We start from the raw sequence: 20,963 nt of genomic DNA on the forward strand, positions 1-20,963 counted from the left end.
ACCAAGACCCCAACGCTCAGGGCCCAAGGAGACCCAGAAGCAAAATGAGCAACAAAATATGAGCCTTGTCTAGAGATCATCCCTTTGTTCCTTACAGTCCCTGCTCACTAGTTAGCCCACTGAATACCTAAACAGTAGGCAGGCGAAAGAACCTGAGTCCCATGGCTCTGCTCAGGAGTATGGGAATTTAACACCTCCTGCCTTCATAGCCCAGCCAGACACTCAAATGGCATCTGGCTGGGCTATGCCTGGAAACCTGCCACCACTGAGTGCAAATGTTACTACTGTCAGCTCAAAGAGATCACCAACGGCCCTCAGCTGTGCTTATGAGCTAATTCAAAAAAATTGAGAATTGCTGATCAAGAGAAAGCTGTGTCACATCCCTTTCGGACCTTGAGAAAGGTACTTTCATCAATTTCTCTTGTTGCTGACAAAAGGCCACTGTTCTCTCTAGGGGTTCAATTCTTTCAGGAAAGTTCTGGCAGAGGGTTCTCAGCCCATCATAGAAACACATGTCTGCTCTTGTCAGCGCCAGATAATCTTGTCACTGGCCACCATCCAGATCGCATGGCTTTTTTTCTTCCAGAAAGGAGCAACAAGACGCCCGCCATAGCTATGCCACCGGACCCCATGCCAGGCTGTTTCACTTGGAGTGCCCCAGAGTGGGGTTTGTGAGAGTTCTCCCTGCCCCAAGGGACCCAGCCCTGGCAAAAAAAAAAAAACCCTCCACAACCCAATCACAGCCACGCTCAAGGCCTCTCCCCACACACTCGGGTCGAGCCTAAGAACCAGTGAATGTATTCCTAGACCGAGTACATGCAGCAGAAACTCCCTACCCATTATCCAAGAGTACCACACCACATTTGATGGTGTTCAAATAGTAGGTAACCAATTATAGAGGAACTATATATATGCATATATACATATTTTCAGATATATATATATACAAATTTTTGGTAGTTTTTCATAACAAACAATACAAAATACATTATTTTGGTTGTACTGGATTGGGGCTTGGGATGGAAACATCCCAAATATGGTGGTGGGAAGGATTGGTGTTTGAATATTAAATGTAATCAACTATTGTGAACTACCTTATAAAAGAAAAAATTTTAAAAAAGAAACACATATGTCCATAAATTCTATTTCTAAGATCACTTACATGGGCAGGGGTTTGAGGCACATGGGCCACTCCCACCCATACTTCACCTCACTGTTTGAGTATGAAGCAGATAACAGACCTGTGCACCCCAATGAGTCTTCTATTCCAGATTTAAATCCATTTCAGCAATTACTAAAGGGACACAAAATCCCAGTATCCCAGAAAACTCTAGAATCAAATCTCTTGCGGGGGGGGGGGGGTATTTGTTAGGGTTTCTGCTATTTACTGTATTATAACTGTTTATGTAATTTTCCATCTCATCACTACCAAGAATAAATGCCAAAGTTCCTTTTCTGCTGCTATGTCAGCCTAGTGGGAAACTGAACTAAAGTTTGTTTTTTTTCTTACCTTGGCTTCATCTCCTTCTTACCCTGCACAGAATGGGAAAATGAACTCAGGTATCATTCCTGGTATTTGGGAGGACCTTATGGGATGCTGGGAGTAGAATATGAGTTGGCCGCATTTAAGGCAAGCACTCTACCCATTGTAATATCTCTCTGTCCTCCACTTATCTCATTTCATGTATAAAAGCTAGAACTCACTAGCCTTGGAAATTTTCCCGCAAAAAGCAGTAACTGTTATGAGGCACAATGAATCAGTTATGGGTCTTTGGGCCTTAGTAGCTCCACAGTGTGTGAATGGGGAAAAAAGTACTTTTGAAATTGTTTGTGGTAGAATTATGAGGCAAAAGTTGACCCTGAACTCAACCTCAAAATGGAGACTGTGGGGATGGAGAATGAATCCAAGGAGGGTGGCATAAAGACAATGATGTACTTACTTGTAATGTTCTATTTCCTATAAAAATAATTTTAATACTAATTTCCAAAAGCAACCTCACAGAAAAGACTTTTCATGTCAAGCTGGAGAAACATGACTTTTCATGTCAAGCTCTTCATCACTAATCATCAGAGAGATGCAGATCAAAACAACTATGAGATACCACCTCACACCACAGAGAATCACACACATCCAAAAGAACAAAAGCAACCGCTGTTGGCGTGGATGTGGGGAAAAAGGGACCCTCCTACACTGCTGGTGGGAATGCCAACTGGTTCAGTCCTTTTGGAAAACAGTATGGCCACTTCTCAAAAAATTAGAAATTAAGCTCCCATTTGACCCAGCAATACCACTTCTGGGAATATATGCTGGAGAGGCAAAAAAGTACAGTCGAAATGACATCTGCACTCGAATGTTCATTGCAGCACTGTTTACAATAGCCAGAATCTGGAAAAAGCCTGAGTGCCTGAGAACGGATGACTGGTTAAAGAAACTTTGGTATATCTACACAATGGAATACTATGCTGCTGTTAGAAAATATGAAGTCATGAAATTTTCATATAAGTGGATCAACATGCTAAGTGAAATGAGTCAGAAAGAGAGAGACAGACATAGAAAGATTGCACTCATATGTGGAATATAAAATAAAATAACAGAATAGGAGACTAACACCTGGCAAGCTACCAAGATTTTCCTGCCCACATGGGAGAGCCTAGCAAACTCCCCATGGTGTATTCATATGCCAAAACCAGTAACAATGCTGGGTCTCACTCCCCTGACTCTGAAAGAGCCTCCAATACGGCATCATTGGGAAGGACGAGAGCTAAAGCAATTCTTGAGAAAAGTAGAATAGTAGAGATAAGTACCAGAAGGTTGGCTCCAAGGCTTGGAAGCTGGCCCCACATGCTGGAGGAAAGGGCAGCTCGCATAGAGAAGGGAACACCAGGTAAAGTGTGGTTTGAGGACCCACACGGGATGGGAGATGCACTCTGAAACTAGAATATAGACCAAATACGATGGCCACCTAGTGCCTCTTTTGCAAACCACAACACCCAAAAGGAGAGAGAGAGAACAAGAGGGAATGCCCTGCCACAGAGGTGGGGTGGGGTGGGAGGGATACCCGGAACATTGGTGGAGGGGACTGGGCACTGGTGGAGGGATATAAACAAAATGCAAACATGAAAGTTCACAAGTTTGTAACTGTAACTCATGGTGGTGATTCACTAATGGAAGGAAGGAAGGAAGGAAGGAAGGAAGGAAGGAAGGAAGGAAGGAAGGAAGGAAGGAAGGAAGGAAGGAAGGAAGGAAGGAAGGAAGGGAAGGGAAGGGAAGGGAAGGGAAGGGAAGGGAAGGGAAGGAGGGAGGGAGGGAGGGAGGGAGGGAGGGAGGGAGGGAGGAAGGAAGGAAGGAAGGAAGGAAGGAAGGAAGGAAGGAAGGAAGGAAGGAAGGAAGGAAGGAAGGAAGGAAGGAAGGAAGGAAGGGAAAGAAAGAGAGAAAAAGAAAGAAAGGAAGAAAAAGAAAGAAAGAAAGAAAGAAAGAAAGAAAGAAAGAAAGAAAGAAAGAAAGAAAGAAAGAAAGAAAGAGAAAGAAAGAGAGAAAGAAAGAAAGAAAGAAAGAAAGAAAGAAAGAAAGAAAGAAAGAAAGAAAGAAAGAAAGAAAGAAAGAAAGAAAGAAAGAAAGAAAGAAAGAAAGAAAGAAAGAAAGAGAGAGAGAGAGAGAACAAAAAGTAAAATCACGTTTAAAATGTGAAAAAAAATAAAATCTCAGGGCTAGGACGAATGGAGACACTACTGAGACCGCTCGAAAAATTCGACGATCAACGGGATGATGATGATGATGATGATTATGATGATGATGATGAAATATATATATATACATATACTCAGGATTATAGTGCCAGGAATACTTGGAAAGGCTTTGCTAATCAGCCTCTAAACTTTAGCTGTGTCAGCCTCACAGAATTGTAAGATTTAATTGTTTTAAATAATAAATCCTATTCAGCCATGACTGGGATTGTTTTTCCCTGTCTTACATTAATCTGAGAGAGAAAAGTCAAATGCAGAGTCTGTAAGAAAAGATAGGCTGAGGGCTGACTCCTTTAGGAAATGGGGGCTATGCTTTTAAATAAAGGTGCTGGTGGGCTTTGATCAGACAGGGGCATTTTCACACAGCCACAAAGCCGCTGCAATTCTTTTGCTCAGGCAGAAAGATCCCGAGTGCTGCTCCATGTGGAGAGCCAAGTGTGATGAGGGGAGGAGAGAGTCTGGGAGGATTTTTTAGGAGACAAGGCTTCTCTCTTAAAGGAGTTTCTATTTGGTGAAAATAAGTAGGTTATTTGGGGCTAAAGGTACTGAGAATGCTCAACATTTTTTAAAATAAAAACTAATAGTCATAGCACTTATTCCCAAATCTAAAAACTAACCTACCTACACCTCCCAGCTAAAGGCAGGAAATAACTGCAGATAAAGTGTAAAATAGCAGTCACACAGTGTAGAGAATGTCCAGTAGATAGAATAGCCAAAAACTTCCTTAAAGAGACAATATATGCAAGTGGCCTGCTGAAATGAGGTAAATTCTCCCACGTTACTGGCAGAGAGGCCAAGTACAAGCCTAGTTTTTCAGTTGAAACCGCCTCTTCCCTCCACCTTTTATTTTTAACTGTACCCATGTTCTGTTTGATTGATTTTCCTAGGTCATTTCCAGATTATATGAAAATAAGACTTACGTGGAGCTACTATAAGATTTTTCAGAAAGAGATAATGAATCTCAAAACTAGAGTATATAACCTCTCCTGCTCAAAACCCAGCAAAGTGGGGCCGGAGTGATAGCACAGCGGGTAGGGCGTTTGCCTTGCATGCGGCCGACCTGGGTTCGATCCCCGGCATCCCATATGGTCCCCCAAGCACTGCCAGGAGTAATTTCTGAGTACAAAGCCAGGAGTAACCCCTGAGCATCGCTGGGTGTGACCCAAAAAGCAAATAAATAAATAAATAAATAAATAAATAAATAACTCACAAGTTGTTTAAAAAAAAAAAAACCAGCAAAGTTAGCATAAGAAACTAGGACAAGGAAAAGTGAACTCAGGAAAAATGGACCGTATCAGTATCTTCTGTCCTTTTGTAATGCAAAGGTCTATAAAAGTCTCCACAAAGTGTTATACCCGGGTTTTGGGTTTCCAGTTCACAGAGAGACCAATTCCACAAGTGAGAATGCAAAAGAGCAAAGGAACCTTTCTTGCTAGCTTGAGCTAGGGTCCAAGTCTCATCCAATGCAGAGGAGTCTTGACAAGGACCCTGACTCTAATTCTCAATCGGTTATACACGTTTTGGTTACACAACGTTTTTCCTTTTTTTTTCTTTTCCTTTTTAGGAACAGTAGTTCCCTAATATGGTTGAAAGTCTGGGTATGGGGCACTAGCTGATTCTGGCCACCTGCTGGGCATGGGGACTTTCTATCTAGGTCGAAGTCAGTTGCCTCAGCCTGTGGCTTCGGGGTATTACCTTTGGTTACTGCCAGTCCCTGTCCTCCGGAAATGGAAACTAGTTCTCCTTCACTCTAGCAGTGTGCTCCAAGCCCAGCATGGAGCTGGGCCTTGATACCTATAGGGTCAGTAATGACTGGAGAAGAGAGAGATCATACATTCTGGCCTACACTTCCTTTTTCAAAGCTAAGTTGGAGTAGTGGCCGTCAACCCAAAAGAATTTCAAAGGGAGCAGAGCTCCACTATAAAGGGGGCTTGCACTCACAACAGGGCAACTAGAAGGGATTTGGGGGGATGGGGGGTTCTTAATATATTTATCTACCCACATCATATTCCCCTAGAGATTTCACCACCTTAAATCTTTAAAGGGAAAATGGTCGAAGTTCCATCTTCTGGAGCTGCTTCCTGTTGACACTGGGATGTTGACCCTGCCTAAACAAGGAGTGAAATCTCAAGCTACCTACTTCCTTCTCACTGCCCTGTTTAATCTTTTCAATAATATGTCTAGGGATCAGTAATTTTCAACTTCCCTTTGGAAACCTCGTTCCAATGCCCATTCTTCCTCTTCTGTAGAGTGTTCTAGCTTAGATAACATATTCTCTAAATGGGGTATTAATCCCATGATGGAACAAAAATTGAGAGCTGTTATGTATTATGTAGAATCAGTTTAGCCTGCCCCCTCAGTACTTTAGCCAATTGACAGGCAGGGGGAAGCAATTGATCTTGCTCTTTGGGTTGAGTACCACCTCCCCTTCCTGGTAAATCTCTGGCTTCTGCTTTTCTGGCCAGACTGGTGACAGCATATACAACATTGCATTTCTTTATAGACTAGGCAGCATATTTACAGAATTAACCAATTATTCAATCACCTTCGTATAACTAGAATCAGATTCTTATAAAAAAAAAAGTTGCAGAAACATAGTTTTCTCTCCTTCATTTTAAATTTGCCAGATGGCTTAATAAACCTGGCTTGTTCTCTTGCATAAACACAGCAAGATTGGAGAACTCTCCATTTGGGGTACCATGTTATTTACTGAGAAGTCCTGGGGTTGGTCAAAGACAGAGAAGGAGACACATCAATGACGGCATTTAATGTTTTAGCTCACATCAGGGCTACCCCAGGCTCAGCCATAAGATGTGAAGATCAGGTCCCACGATGAACTAGAGGTAGAGCCTTCAGGTTGAACTGAATGTGGCCTCTGACCTCTTGCCCTCCATAGGAGTGCCCTGGCAGTCAGGAGCCCATCCCATCCCTTCTTCAGGGCTGGGAGAGATCCTGGCCTCCAGTTTTTGACACTGAGGGCAGGGCCCAGGCTGAGTCAGTTATTGCAGATTTCCAGCTTCCTCATTTTCCACAGCGTAGACAATGTGTAGTTCTTCCTTGAGTCGGCCTGCCTCTAGAGTCTCCATGAGGTTTATAGGTACTTGAAACAATTACTGTTAAATACCTGCTCCTGTCATTTAGACCAATCTCCTGGCTCATTTCCTGGAAGAGGGCTTTTGGGGTCCCAGCTGGTTTTCCTGTCTGCACTAGGGGTAGACCCTACTGCAGAGAGGAAAGACTTTTGTCTGGGTTTTTTCAGACAAACATAGTGACATGAAGCATTAAAAAAAAAAAACATGCTGAAAGTACAAAGGGGGAAAAAGTAAATATTTTACCTTACTCATAATGAAATGCAGTGCTTATTGAAGTTACTCTAAATGTTCCTATTCAAAGTTTATTTATGTGAGGATCAAGGCTCAGTGGTAGATAGAGTATATGCAAGGAAATATGAGGCCTTAATAATATATATATAATTAAAATTCAGCAATGCCTAGATTGTTTATAACTTAAGCCAACAAGCTGTTTTCTTTAAGGAGGAGTACTTTATAACTAATATGATTTTTATTGCTAGGATATAGTAATAAATACAGACCAAGCTACTTATTTGTCTTTAAATTCTCTATGGGCAATAAATACGTCCACTTACTGTCTGCAGTTTGGATTGGGTGGGTAAGAAACTGGCATTTTCACCACTTCTCCTGCAGTGCAATTGAATTAAGTAAGGTTTGGATTTGGATAAATCTAAAAATAGGGTGGTGACAAATTAACTGCGAAGAGAATATTTGAGTCACTGAAATATTTTGTATCTTGATTAGAGTGTTGGCTTGTATACTTGCACACTTTAAATAGGCATATCATTTATGTTTTTGTTTTAGGGCCACATCTGACAGTGCTCTCGGGCTTTTGTGCTTGAGGTTCAGTCTAGTTGACTACTGAGTTCATTATATTAAAAAAGTACCAGGAGTAAAGTAGATAATTTGAAAAATGAAGGAAAGCAGGAATAAATGAATGTGTGAATGAAAATATGAATGGCTAAAAACATGTATGAATAAATATGTGAATGAAAATTTTGTGGTGACAACATTCTGACTTGTGGTATAAATAGAAATGTATTATAAAATATTTTACTAGGGAGACTTTCTTTTTCTGTAGACTGCCTGGCAATATTTAAGTTATTGACATAAAATGGTTTTTTAACTGGGGTGAAGTGCTGGTGCGAAAGCACAGCGGGTAGGGCATTTGCCTGGCATGCAGCCAACCCAGGTTTGATTGCTCCATCCCTCTTGGAGAGTCTGGCAAGCTACTGAGAGTATCCTACCCGCATGGCAAAGCCTGGCAAGCTACCTGTGGCGTATTTGATATGCCAAAAACAGTAACAACAAGTCTCACAATGGAGACATTACTGGTACCCACACGAGCAAATCGATGAGCAACAGGATGACAGTGATACAGTGATATAGTGACACTCACAATGAGATGTACCCATTTGCGATGGGTCCTAGTCAAAAGAAGCATTAAATTCTGTAGATATATAATATACAGTTTAACAACATTATGTCTAACTCTTTTAGTTCCATGTTGAAAACCTTGATTTCCAATTGTCTAAGAGCACTATAACAGGAGTCTGGATACTGGAACAATTCGCAGATATAATTTAAAGAGTTTCTTATAACAATATAGTTTGATCACAATTTCTTTCTTAAAACACAACTCAAACCTACACATTTCTTTACATATTCAAGCCTTCTACACATTCCTTTATGTTCATTCCGTCCTATTCCTCAAAACCAGTTTCACTCTAACATGATTACTTTCCCTTTTTCCACTAATGATATCTCTCAATCCATCATCCTTTTTACTTAAAATGCACAGGTTCGGATGAGCCTCACTCATGGGCGAGCCAGCGGAGGAACCCAGGTGTGCGGGACCAGGGACTGAGATCACCAAGGCTGCTCAGATCAGGATTGGGCCTCTTCCACCTAGATCCCCAATTTTCCAGTAGCTAGACAGCCACACCCAGAGACTGCCCGGGGGCCGTGTAATCCCATCAATGGCCAACATCCAGAGACTATAAAATTAAGCTCCCAGAAGCGCATTGCCACAATGCAGCCATGCCACTCGACATCTATTAGCCTAGTCCTTTCTCTTGGAGAGCCTTACAAGCTACTGTGGCATATTCATATCCCAAATACAGTAATAGGTATATACATACCTCCTGGAGAGCCCAGCAAGCTACCAAGAGTATCCAGTCCATACAGCAGAGCTACCCGTGGTGTATTCAATATGCCAAAAACAGTAATGACAGGTCTCATTCCCCTGATCCTGACAGAGCCTCCAGTTGTTGGGAAAGACGAGTAAGAAGAGGCCGCTAAAATGTCAGGGCTGAGTGTAATGGAGACGTTACTGGGTGCTGCCTCGAATAAATCGATGAACAATGGGATGACAGTGATACAGTGATACACACTTACATTCCTTTCTTATAGCTATACCTCACAGGTTTCATCCTTCTCATTTTACTGAACCAAATATAGCTTGTTGCTCTGAATCTCCCAGTACATCCAAAGGTTCACTCCCCTCGGGATAAAAGATATGCATAATGGACTCTAAGTAATTATCCTGCATATGTTGTGGTAGACAATAAGGTCTCAGATTTTCTGGGAGTTCCAACAATTTTAGCAGTATATTGACAGCCAAATACACCCTTCATCTGGTTTTCAGGTGAAATAATAAACTTATTATTTGTCTTATTATTATTTGGAATTTGTCCACCTAGGGGTGGAGCAGGCATTTCAAATGTCTGATTGGAAGATCTAGACCTAGTTGGAATTGTACTTGTCCTTCTAGGAGGCAAAGCTAGAGGCGGACTCTCATCCTGAGTCCAACGTATCATTGGGTCAACGGGGAGCCTCTGATGTGTTGCCAGCTTGTCATTTAAACCCTGCTGTGGAATGGCAAATTGATGGGACCCAGAGGGCAACTCTTTACCTGAATCCTCATCGAGGGCGGGCACCAAAGTCTTAGGCACCTTCTGAGGTGCAATCAACAACCGGGCATCAGTCCAGGTATGCAGGTGATGGAAGTCCCCTGGCCCGGCCCAGGGTTGAAGGGCATGGGGCGATTCAGGTGGAAGATCAGGAGAATGTGAAGGCCAGGGCAACATCCACAGATCCCTCATGATACTGAATCCTTTTCACCCCAGTCCCATCATCCAGAACTCTTTGAAGATACAGAACAGCTTCCCTTTAAGGCCCTAGAAGCTGAAGTTTCAGAAAGCACACAACAGACCCCAGCTGCACTTCAGGATCTCCCGAGGAATTAAAACCTTCCTTAGTTCAGGACTCAGATTTTCTGTCAAGTACCCCTGAAGAGGGTGATACTGCTTCAATCCTGCAGAAACCCTACTTCATCCTACATTGGTTGCTGAGGAAAAGGGATCTTTAATGCCTCAGGAGGTGGAAGCTCAGCCTTCAGAGTCAGGTCTGGAACTTGTAGCACAGTCTTTACTGCATCATCAGAAAAATGAACTGTCTCCAGTCCAGAAAGAAGGCATCTTTCACATATATCTACTGTCACCATCAAACCTTCCTATGTGAAGATTACTAGAACTCCAAGGGTCACCAATGAGGGTGAAACTTCAACCCAGCCATAAACCCTAAATCTAACTCACACTGCAGAGATCCTTGAAAAAAATGAACAATCTCTCACCCAAGCAGAAGCCCAGTTTCTGCCTCTAGAGATCCCTGAGGGTGACTCTGCCACATAGCAGGGGGCAGTGGCTCAAGCTCCAGAGAGCCCTGAGGTGACGGAATCTTCAGTCCACAGGAATCCCTAGCTCAGCCTCCTGAATCCTCTACGGAGTTGGAAGCTCAACTATTTCTGCATCCTGAGGAAAATGTTCCGTCTCCAAGTCAGAATGAAGCTCCACACTTAAACTTGCCCCGTGTCACTGCTAAACCTTTGAGTGTAACATTTTTCATATTTTCAGAAGTCAGTCATGAGGTTGAACCCTCTCCAGTGCCACAGGAGGCCCTGGATAAGCTTTCTGAGCCATCTGAGGAATCAGCCCCTCAGCCACTTCTGTATCCTGAAGAAAATATTCCATCTCGAAATGAGAATGAAGCTACAAGCTTAAATTTGCCTCACATCACTGGTAAACCTATGGGTGTGACATTAACCATAACTACAGAGGTCAGTTCAAATGAGCCTCACACATGAAGGGACCGGCAAAGGAAGCCAAGTGTGCGGGACCCGGGGCTGAGATCTCCAAGCCTGCTCGGACTGGGACTGGGCCTTCTCCACCCAGAGCCCCCATTTTCCAGCAGCTTGGAAGTCACACCCAAAAACTGCCCTCGGCACCGTGTAATCCCACCAATGGCCAACATCCAGAGACTATAAGACCAAGCTCCCGGAAGAGAGTGACAGAGTCTCTTGCCCTTGAGCCTGGCTGTCTTCACTGGGGCCACTCGGAGGGGATGGATTGCCTTTCCCTCCCCGCCCCAAGCAGAGCCTTGACAGTTGAAGACCTCCGGAACCCAGCCACAGCCATGCTCAAGGACACTCTCCACATGTTCGGATGAGCCTCATGCAGGAAGGGACCGGCAGAGGAAGCCAGGTGTGCGGGACCCGGGGCTGAGATTTCCAAGCCTGCTCAGATTGAGACTAAGCCTTCTGCACCCGGACCCACATTTTCCAATAGCTTGGCAGCCACACCCAAAAACTGCCCCCCAGCGCCATGTAATCCCACCAATGGCCAACATCTAGAGACTGTAAGACGAAGCTCCCGGAAGCGCGTGGACTCTTTGCTGCCACATAACATCTAATAGCCTTGTTCTCCCTCTTGGAGAACCTGATAAGTTACCAAGAGTATGTTGCACACACGGGAGAGCCTTGCAAGCTCTCCATGGCGTGTATTCATATCCCAAATTCAGTAAAAGATATATACATACCTCTCGGAGAGCCTGGCAAGCTACCAAGAGTATCCCGCCTGCTCGGCAGAGCCCGGCAAGCTACCCATAGAGTATTTGATGTACCAAAAACAGTAACAGTAGGTCTCATTCCCCTGACCCTGAAAGAGCCTCCAATCATTGGGAAAGATGAGTAAGGAGAGGCTGCTGAAATCTCAGGGCTGAGTGTAATAGAGACATTACTGGTACCCGCTTGAGTAAATCGATGAACAACGGGATGACAGTAATCCAGTGAAGATAGCTTGATTACCAAGAAATTTGGAAAGAAGTTGCTAATAAGTTTAATTTACAATGACTAAGCTATACTCTGCAGTACTCTTTCAGAAGCATTACATTAGTCCTATAGATATTCAAAAGGTTTATAATGCTCACAGTTAAAGATCTTACAACATATATGTACTTGGCAAAAGTTCACTTCACATTAGAACCTTTATCTTTAAAATTCCAATTTCTAGGGAAACATATAAAAGAATTAAAACACACGCCCTCGGCCTAGATAAACCCGGAGCCGCTGAGCGCGAATCGGACCCTCTGCACCTAAAGACTTTCATTCCAAAGATGTAACACATTCGGGCATCCAGCGCAGCATCCGAGAGCAATGCATTGGGACACCAAACTGGGCTACAACTCGGTGCTGCCGGGGGTGGATTTTTTTTTTCCTCCCCACCCTGTCTTCCTGCACAGAAAGCGGCGGGCTGGTGGCACCCATGTGGCAGGCGCCATCTTCTGTGACTCCAGACCCACAGGTATTCGGATTTTACTTTGGGGGCTCCCAGGAACTCATGGGAAGGGGGCGTAACCGGCACGCCCTCGGCCCAGATAAACCCGGAGCCGCTGAGCGCGAATCGGACCCTCTCGCCTAAAGACTTTGATTCCAAAGATGTAACACATTCGGGCATCCAGCGCAGCACCCGAGAGCGATGCATTGGGACACCAAACTGGGCTACAACTCGGTGCTGCCGGGGGTGGATTTTTTTTTTCCTCCCCACCCTGTCTTCCTGCACAGAAAGCGGCGGGCTGGCGGCACCCATGTGGCAGGCGCCATCTTCTGTGACTCCAAACCCACAGGTATTCAGATTTTACTTTGGGGGTTCCCAGGAACTCATGGGAAGGGGGCGTAACCGGCACGCCCTCGGCCCAGATAAACCCGGAGCTGCTGAGCGCGAATCGGACCCTCTGCGCCTAAAGACTTTGAATTGAGAGACTTCTTACAGCAATGCACTGGGACTGTGAGCTGGGCTATGTAATTTCTGGCAGAATTTTCCCTGGACTTTATAAAGAAATCCAAAACCGTGCGGACGCAGTAGCGTCCGCGCGACTTAACATTTATAATTGTCAGCAATGTGAATCGGTTCCATTTGAACAGGTCTGACTTGGGGGGGAAACTCCATATAATAACAGTAAGTTTTTGTTGAAAATATTGAAGGTTTTTAATGTAGCAGCCACCTCTGGACTGTGAACTAAGCAAAAGCCCCACGCTGGCCGACGCGGCGTGGCGTACACCATACTATGAGGCGCAGGAAGGGGGATGAGGGGGAAAAAGAAAAAAAAAAGGGAAAAGGAAAAAGAAAAAAAAGAGAGAGAGAGTTATGTCAACTATAGTGAGTTTTGTGTTGAATTATGGAATGTAATCAAGGTAAAGAAAAAATGAAGTGAAATTCATTAGTTACACAGTAGGGGGTAGGGGGTGGGGGCGGGGGGTATACTGGGGTTTCTGGTGGTGGAATATGGGCACTGGTGAAGGGATGGGTGTTTGAATATTGTATAACTGACATATAAACCTGAGAACTTTGTAACTTTCCACATGGTGATTTAATAAAAATTAAAAAAGAAAAGAATTAAAACACTCACAGAAAACGGGATAGTTACTTTTCATTTGGGTGTCCTCCACAGTCCAGAGCCTTGTGCCTCACTCACACATTTCCCCATTGTCAGAAACCACTAAAGCCAAAGGGGTTGCTTGTAGCAGCTTGAATTTTAAAATCAGCGGCCCCCATTTTTTTTTTCCGTAAAAAGGTTGGTCTGGAGTTCCAGAGGAAATCCTGATATCTGTAACTTTATCAAGGCACAATTCTGTGTTTTCAGTAGCTCCTGAAACGTAGGTTACCAACAACCTCAGAAATAAAATAAAACACTGGTAGGGGGGAAAAAAGTTGCAACCAATCTTATAACTTTAGAAACTCACGTTTTAATCCGTTACTCTTTAAACTTGTCTTTATGAACCACGATAATATCAACTCACATTAGAATAATCCAGTGCAAATATAAACAAATATGTACATTAACGCACCAGCATAAGAAAATCCTTAAACCATCAATGTTAGGAAACATAGGAAACATTCTTTGGCTTAATTTTGAAAGTTCTTAATTATCTCAAATCATAAGGTTTTAACACCAGATACTTTAACAATTTCACAATTCAAACATGCTTTAAGACACAGAAAGAGGACATTTAAAAGTTCAAACTTTTAAATAACAGTATAAGAAAACATTTTCTAATTTTATTTCTGCACTGTTTCACAAAGTTCTTGTTTTTAACCAGGCAGGGGCTCTTTCAACCAGTTCCTGTAAGACCGGGATATCAGGGTATCCAGGTATCCTCCTGGTCCTGAAAAAAAACTTTACCTTTAACTTTTTAGAATGGTCCCCTAATCAAAAGTACTTTTGGCTGATTAGCCAACATTGAAGGCTGGCCATTCTGCAGAACAAAGAGTTATCAGTTTACCTTTCTTCACCTCTACCAAGATGTTGCTACTCCTGGACCTGAAATCGCTGATATGGTCAGTCACAAGGGAAAATGGGGTCAATAGATTCTGACTCGTGACCAGAATTTGGGGAGCAAAGACACCAAGACAAATGAGACAAACAACAAAAGCGCCAAGGCAGACAGAAAACAGTGACGGCAAACACAACTCAGCCAACAGCGCTTCTCTAGGTTCCCTCACCCGGTGACACTCAATAGTTGTCTCACAACTTGCCCTGCTGAACAGCGTCCACTGTTCTTGAGGTGGAGACTCGGGGGCAGTGGGGACATCTCCCACACTCCCTGACCAGTGACCCTCCAGCGCATCTGCCTAGCTCCTCTGCTGGTCCTCTTTCTCGGGCCCTACTCCAATCCTCTTGATAGGTTTCCCTGGCCGCTTTTCCCTTGGCCAGTATCACCGGTCAATTCTCCCAACTGACTGGCTACCTAGGTCCTATCTCACTGGCAGAGGATCAAACCGTGGACTGAAATCCTGGACGAGCCCCAGATGTTATACCCGGGTTTTGGGTTTCCAGTTCACAGAGAGACCAGTACCACAAGTGAAAATGCAAAAGCAAAGGAATCTTTATTGCTAGCTCAAGCTAGAGTCCAAGCCTCATTCAACGCAGTGGAGTCATGACAAGGATCCCGACTCTAATTCTCAATCTGTTGTATATGTTATGGCAATGTAAGAATACAGTGTCTGTTAGGCAACAGTTGTTGTTTTGTTGTTATTGTTTGTTTGTTTTCAGGAACTAGCAGCATTTCCCTAATATGGTTGAAGGTCTGGGTATGGGGCACTATCTGATTGGTCCCGGCCACCTGCCAAGCTTGGGGACTTTCTATCTAGGTCGCAGTTGGTTGCCCCAGTGTGTGGTTTTGGGGTGTTACCTTTCATTAATACCAGTTCCCGTCCTTCAGGAAATGGAAATTTAGGCCTAGCTAGTTTCTTAGCTTGACAAGAACATGTTCTGGCATTTCTTTTGTCCTAACAAAAGCAAAACTACCTGTGAGCCAGAGAGATAGTAAAGGCATTAAGGTACTTGTTTTGCATGTGGTCAACCTCAGTTCAGTCCCCAGCACCACACAATGTCTCCCAAGGGTCACTCTTAAGCACAGAGCCAAGAATTGCCCCTGAGCACTGCCAGGTGTTGCCTAATCTCCTCCCCCAAAAGCAAAACTAGTCACACAGATTTAGTTGCATTTGCTTACTATATAGGCCAATCGTTGTGAAACTATGTGAGGTTTTAAATCAAAGTTTGAATTTGGAGACTAAAAATGTTCGTTATGTTTTGCCTTTTTCTTGCTCCCCTTATATTACTGCATGTGCCTTTAGAATCAATACCACTATCAAAATATGGGACTCAAGCCTCACAGCACTTAGGTTCAGTGCTTCCTGCCTATTATCACTAAAGGCAAGTCATTGGCAATCGATCTAAAACCCCAAATCCTCTGCCTTCAAACGTTCTGCAAATACTACAAATTAACATGTTTTGGCTCAGAAACAAATTATCAGATTCTTTGTGTTTTCTTTTGGAGTCACAGCCAGCAGTGTTCAGAAACTAATTCTCAGCTTTGTTCTTAGAGAAACTTGCATGCCAGGAATCTAACCTGGGACCTCCTACATGCAAAGCTCAGTCTACTGATCTATCTTCCCACCCCTCAGATTATTTTTAACAGGGCCACATGGCCATTTCTTGAGAATAGTGCTTCAGATTTTTTGTTTTCCTTTTTCATGTTGATGGTGAAAATAAAAAGTGGCCACACCATAGAACTGAAACAATGGTAGAATCTAAATGAGAGCTGAGAATTTCAAGCAAGAAAGAAAATGAAAGAACAGGAATTAGAATTGTGGTTGCAAATGTGATTGCAGTAAAGGAAACTTTTTTTGGTTATGGTTGCATTCAACATGCTTAATATTTAAGTAATAAATATTTGCTGTGAAATATTTATTTTTAATTATTTGGTCCTACTATATATATGCATATACTTAAGAAAATGACTTTAAAATGGTATTTTAAACTTGTGAGAAAAGTGGGGGGAAATTTTCAATTAGAAATAAAACAAATTTGGGGCGAGAGTGATAGTACAGCAGGTAGGGTGTTTGACTTGCATGCAACTGACCTGGATTTAATCTCTGTCATCCTATATAACCCCATGAGCACTGCCAGGAGTGATTCCTAAGTGCAGAGCCAGGAGTAACCCTGAGCATTGCCGGATGTGACCAAAAAAGACAAAAAAAGAAAGAAAAAAAACAAATTTAAGGTCTCTTTTAAAACTCAGATTGCCCAATCAGTTCATTTTAGCAATGCTTAGTAAATCTTTATATTATTGCTATATTTTATCCATTTTTATCAATGTACCAAGGATGTTCCTAAATCTAACAATAAAATAGTAGAAAGCTGGTAGTCAAATAGGGGACATTAAACTGGATTTATTATAGTGCACTATAAATACAAATCACACAAATTTCAAAGCTATCACTTAAAAGTAAAAATGTAATGAAAAAAACCTTTGGTTCCAGCACTTATTAAAGATGATAGGGATACATTGTTCTTGGGTATATATTATAGGAACTCATACTTAGAAATACATTGTAGAAACACATTGTTTTCATTGGGCATTTTTTTCATAGGACCACTCCCCAGGGCAACAGCAAGCACCTGGGGAGGCTCTAGGGATCACTGGGCAATACTCCCCAGGGCCACTCCCAGTTCAGTGGGGTGGGAATACATGGGGACTGGAATTACCCACTGGTGGTCTTTGCTTAAGTCAACAAAGCATTCCCACTTCTTGAACTGGCTATAGTAATGGTTATTTCAGATTCTGTATTTTAAGACTGATGTGCATTTTGGGATTTAAGAGGAAATATGTAAAACATAGGCATCCTCATACTAGAGAGCAAAGGCAGAGAGATGAGTAACAATTACCAATCACTGAAACTTGAAACACTTCTTAAAAGATGAATTTAAAAATGTTTTCATTTTTAGGTTCTCATATTTTAATATTCTCATATTTTAATCTCAACTGTATGAAATTTAAATGTAATCAATCCTTCTGCCCAAAGCATTTCTGGACAAGGATATTTTTCTCTCAATATAGAAAATCATCACAATTACATTGAGAGCAATTGGTGTCATCAATTTTTAAAGACTATAGACATGATTCAACGCTATGTACTCTACAATCAAGAGTATCCAGCCTCCACTGATTGAACTGAGCACTCCTTTCAACTTCTGTGAGGTCGCAACTTTGTTAATCTCATCTGGCTATGATGTGCCTGTCATCCAAGGAGTACTAGACCTTGACAAGAAGCCTAGGCTCAATGAGACAGGTCGTGCAATGATTGCACAGATCAAACTCATTGGAGTGATAGCACAGCAGGTAGGGTGTTTCCCTTGCATGTGGCCAACCCAGCCCTCGCGGTGTGGGGGACCATATGGGATGCTAGGAATCTAACCCAGGTCGGCCGCATGCAAGGCAAGGTTTGATTCCTCCGTCCCTCTCGAAGAGCCCAGCAAGCTACCGAGAGGATCCCATCCGCACGGCAGAGCCTGGCAAGCTACCTGTGGTGTATTCAATATGGCAATATTGAATGATATGAGAAATGTAGCACTGCACTGCACTGTAGCACTGTCGTCCCATTGTTCATTGATTTGCTCGAGTGGGCACCAGTAACGCCTCCATTGTGAGACTTATTACTGTTTTTGGCATATCAAATATGCCACAGGTAGCTTGCCAGGCTCTGCCATGTGGGCAGGATACTCTCGGTAGCTTGCTGGGCTCTCTGAGAAGGAATCAAACCCGGGTCGGGCATGTGCAAGGCAAACACCCTACCTGCTGTGCTATCACTCCGATCTAAATGTATATGAATTATAATCTACAATTGAAGTATTGTTTGCAGATTGGTTTTACTTTCAAAATGAATGCTACAACTTTTTTATTTCATATGTTTATATTAAAATAAAAGCTAGTAAACTTTAAGAATCCCAATATGACTCATTTGTAACACTTGCCACATAGCCTTATATACTACTTTAAGTCAGCTGAGTGGAGTCTACTAACCATGGTTAGGCCCTGCCTGGTAAGGACTAAAGTAGGATTTGGGGAGTAAAGAATAAATGCCAAACAAACCTGAAGATAATTCATTGCACTGAATCACTGTCTGGCCACATGTTCAACAAATGATGTGGTCAAATACAGTTCATCATTGAAACATACTGAAAATCAAAAGTATAAAAGAATTATACTCGTGCTATGTAGAATCACGTTATATAGAAATTACATACTATGAATAAAGCTCCCGGAAGAGAGCGACACAGAACGTCCTGACTCTGTGTCAGGCTATCTTCACCAGAGAAGCTTGGAAGGCATTCGGTTCATCCCAATGGAACCCCAGCTGAACCCCAGCAGCTGAAAACCTCTAGAACCCAGTTGCACAGCCATGCTCATGGCCGGTCTCCAGAGGATTGGACGAGCCTCACCTATGAGGGAACCTGCAGAAAAAAACAGGTATGTGGGGCCTGTGACTGAGATCCTCAAGCTTGCTTGGAATGGGACTGGGCCTCCTCCCCCCAGCGCCCCAGTTTTCCAGTAGCTTGGCAGTCGAACACAGAAACTGACCCCACCAGCCCCCACGACACCAACCCCCAGCACCATATAATCTCACCAATGGCCAAGATCCAGAGACTATGAAATAAAGCTCCCAGAAGAGAGAGACACAGAACATCCTGGAACACGCAGCCACAAATGCTCTATGTACTCTAGCCCACTGGCATACCAAAAGTAGCACACATTTGTTTGAGTTTAACATACATGCTTATAATCTCTTATACAAGGTCTTAAATGGCTCCAGGATGAAATACAACAATCTTCACACACTTTCCTCTTATGGTGGTGGGAAGGTGCATGGTGGTGGGATTGGTGTTTGAATATTATCTGTAATGAGCTATTGTGAACAACTTTATAAAAACAAATTTTTTAAAAAAAAATTTCATACTACACAGAATCAGAAGTGATTTGAGTTGAGTGTTGAGAAGAAATTGAAGCTACAGTCAAGAGGGTGACTTTCAGACTTTTTTTTTTTTTTGCTTTTTGGGTCACACCTGGTGATTCACAGGGGTTACTCCTGGCTCTACACTCAGAAATTATTCCTGGCGGTGCTCAGGGGACCATATGGGATGCTGGGAATTGAACCTGGGTCAGCCGCGTACAAGGCAACACCCTACCCGCTGTGCTATCGCTCAAGCCCCAAGTAAGTTTTTTGAGGGTTTCTTTTGGGGGGGGGTCACAGCCAGCGATTCACAGGGGTTACTCCTGGCTCTGCACTCAGGAATTACTCCTGGCGGTGTGGGGGACCATATGGGATTCTGGGAATCAAACCCAGGTCGGCCGCATGCAAGGCAAACACCCTACCCACTGCGCTATCACTTCAACCCCTATTTCTTAACTGAATACTCAGCAGTTAAAAATTCTTGAAAAATTTGAAATTCATAGTAGTATTTTGAAGAGCCCTACCAGGAGTGATCCCTGAGCAAATAACCTGGAGTAAGCCCTGAGCACCACTGGGTGTTCACTCTCCCCATCTACACCCACAAAAAATTTTGAAAACTCTACTCAGCTTGAGCGATATTCAGTAAATCCTATAGTATTGCCATATTTTCATTCTCTTTATTCTCCCTATCGCCTAAGAGATCTCATAAATGACCTAAATGACTTCAGACAGAAAACCCTGTCATAAATCATTTTCATATGTGGACCGCAGAAAGTCTTCTTTGAGCCCCTGCATGGCACAGACTTCACATCCTGCCATCCCCATGCGGCAGTTATCAAGCTGCACCTGATAGCAACTTGTTCAGGGTGGCCTGGAAGTTGATCCCTACAGCCCAATTTCCCAGGAGACAGAGGCTCAGGCTGCAGAGAGGAATTGGAAAAGTAATTTCAGTATGAGACAAGCAGTGAAGTAGAAGTGGCTTTTATTTAAAGAATCAGAGGGAGAGGCGAGAGTGAGAGTAATGTGCTCTGGCATCTCCAGGGGCAGAGCGCTGAGGGTAGACATCTCATCACATGCCTGCTCTCCCTTTGTCCAAGTTAGTGTTTAAGGGGGGAGAGCTCTAGATGGTCTTTCTCAATATTCTTTGCTTGGCCTTTGTTCCTGCTTGACCTTCTCTTAGAGGATGGAGCCCAGTCTTCTCTGGGTCTATGTGGGAGCCTGTTAAAAAGTCTTATGAGGAGAGCTGGAGCATAGTACAGGTGTGCAGGGCGCTCGCTTTGCATGTGGCCAACCTAGGTTCTATCCCTGGCATCCTATATGGTGCCCTAACATCACCAGAAGTGATTCCTGAGTGCAGAGCCAGGAGTAACCCCTGAGCATCGCTGGGTGTTCCTCCCTCCCCCCAAAATTAAAATATAAACATCTTATAAGGCCTTAATTCCTGTCTTCAAAAAAAATGGGTCTTGGCAGTAATGTGTTTAGCTGGTTTAGAGCTAGTAACAGAGTTAACCTCTTCAAA

This window comes from Sorex araneus, chromosome 6, assembly GCF_027595985.1.
Source record: "Sorex araneus isolate mSorAra2 chromosome 6, mSorAra2.pri, whole genome shotgun sequence".
NCBI classification, from domain to species: Eukaryota; Metazoa; Chordata; class Mammalia; order Eulipotyphla; family Soricidae; genus Sorex; species Sorex araneus.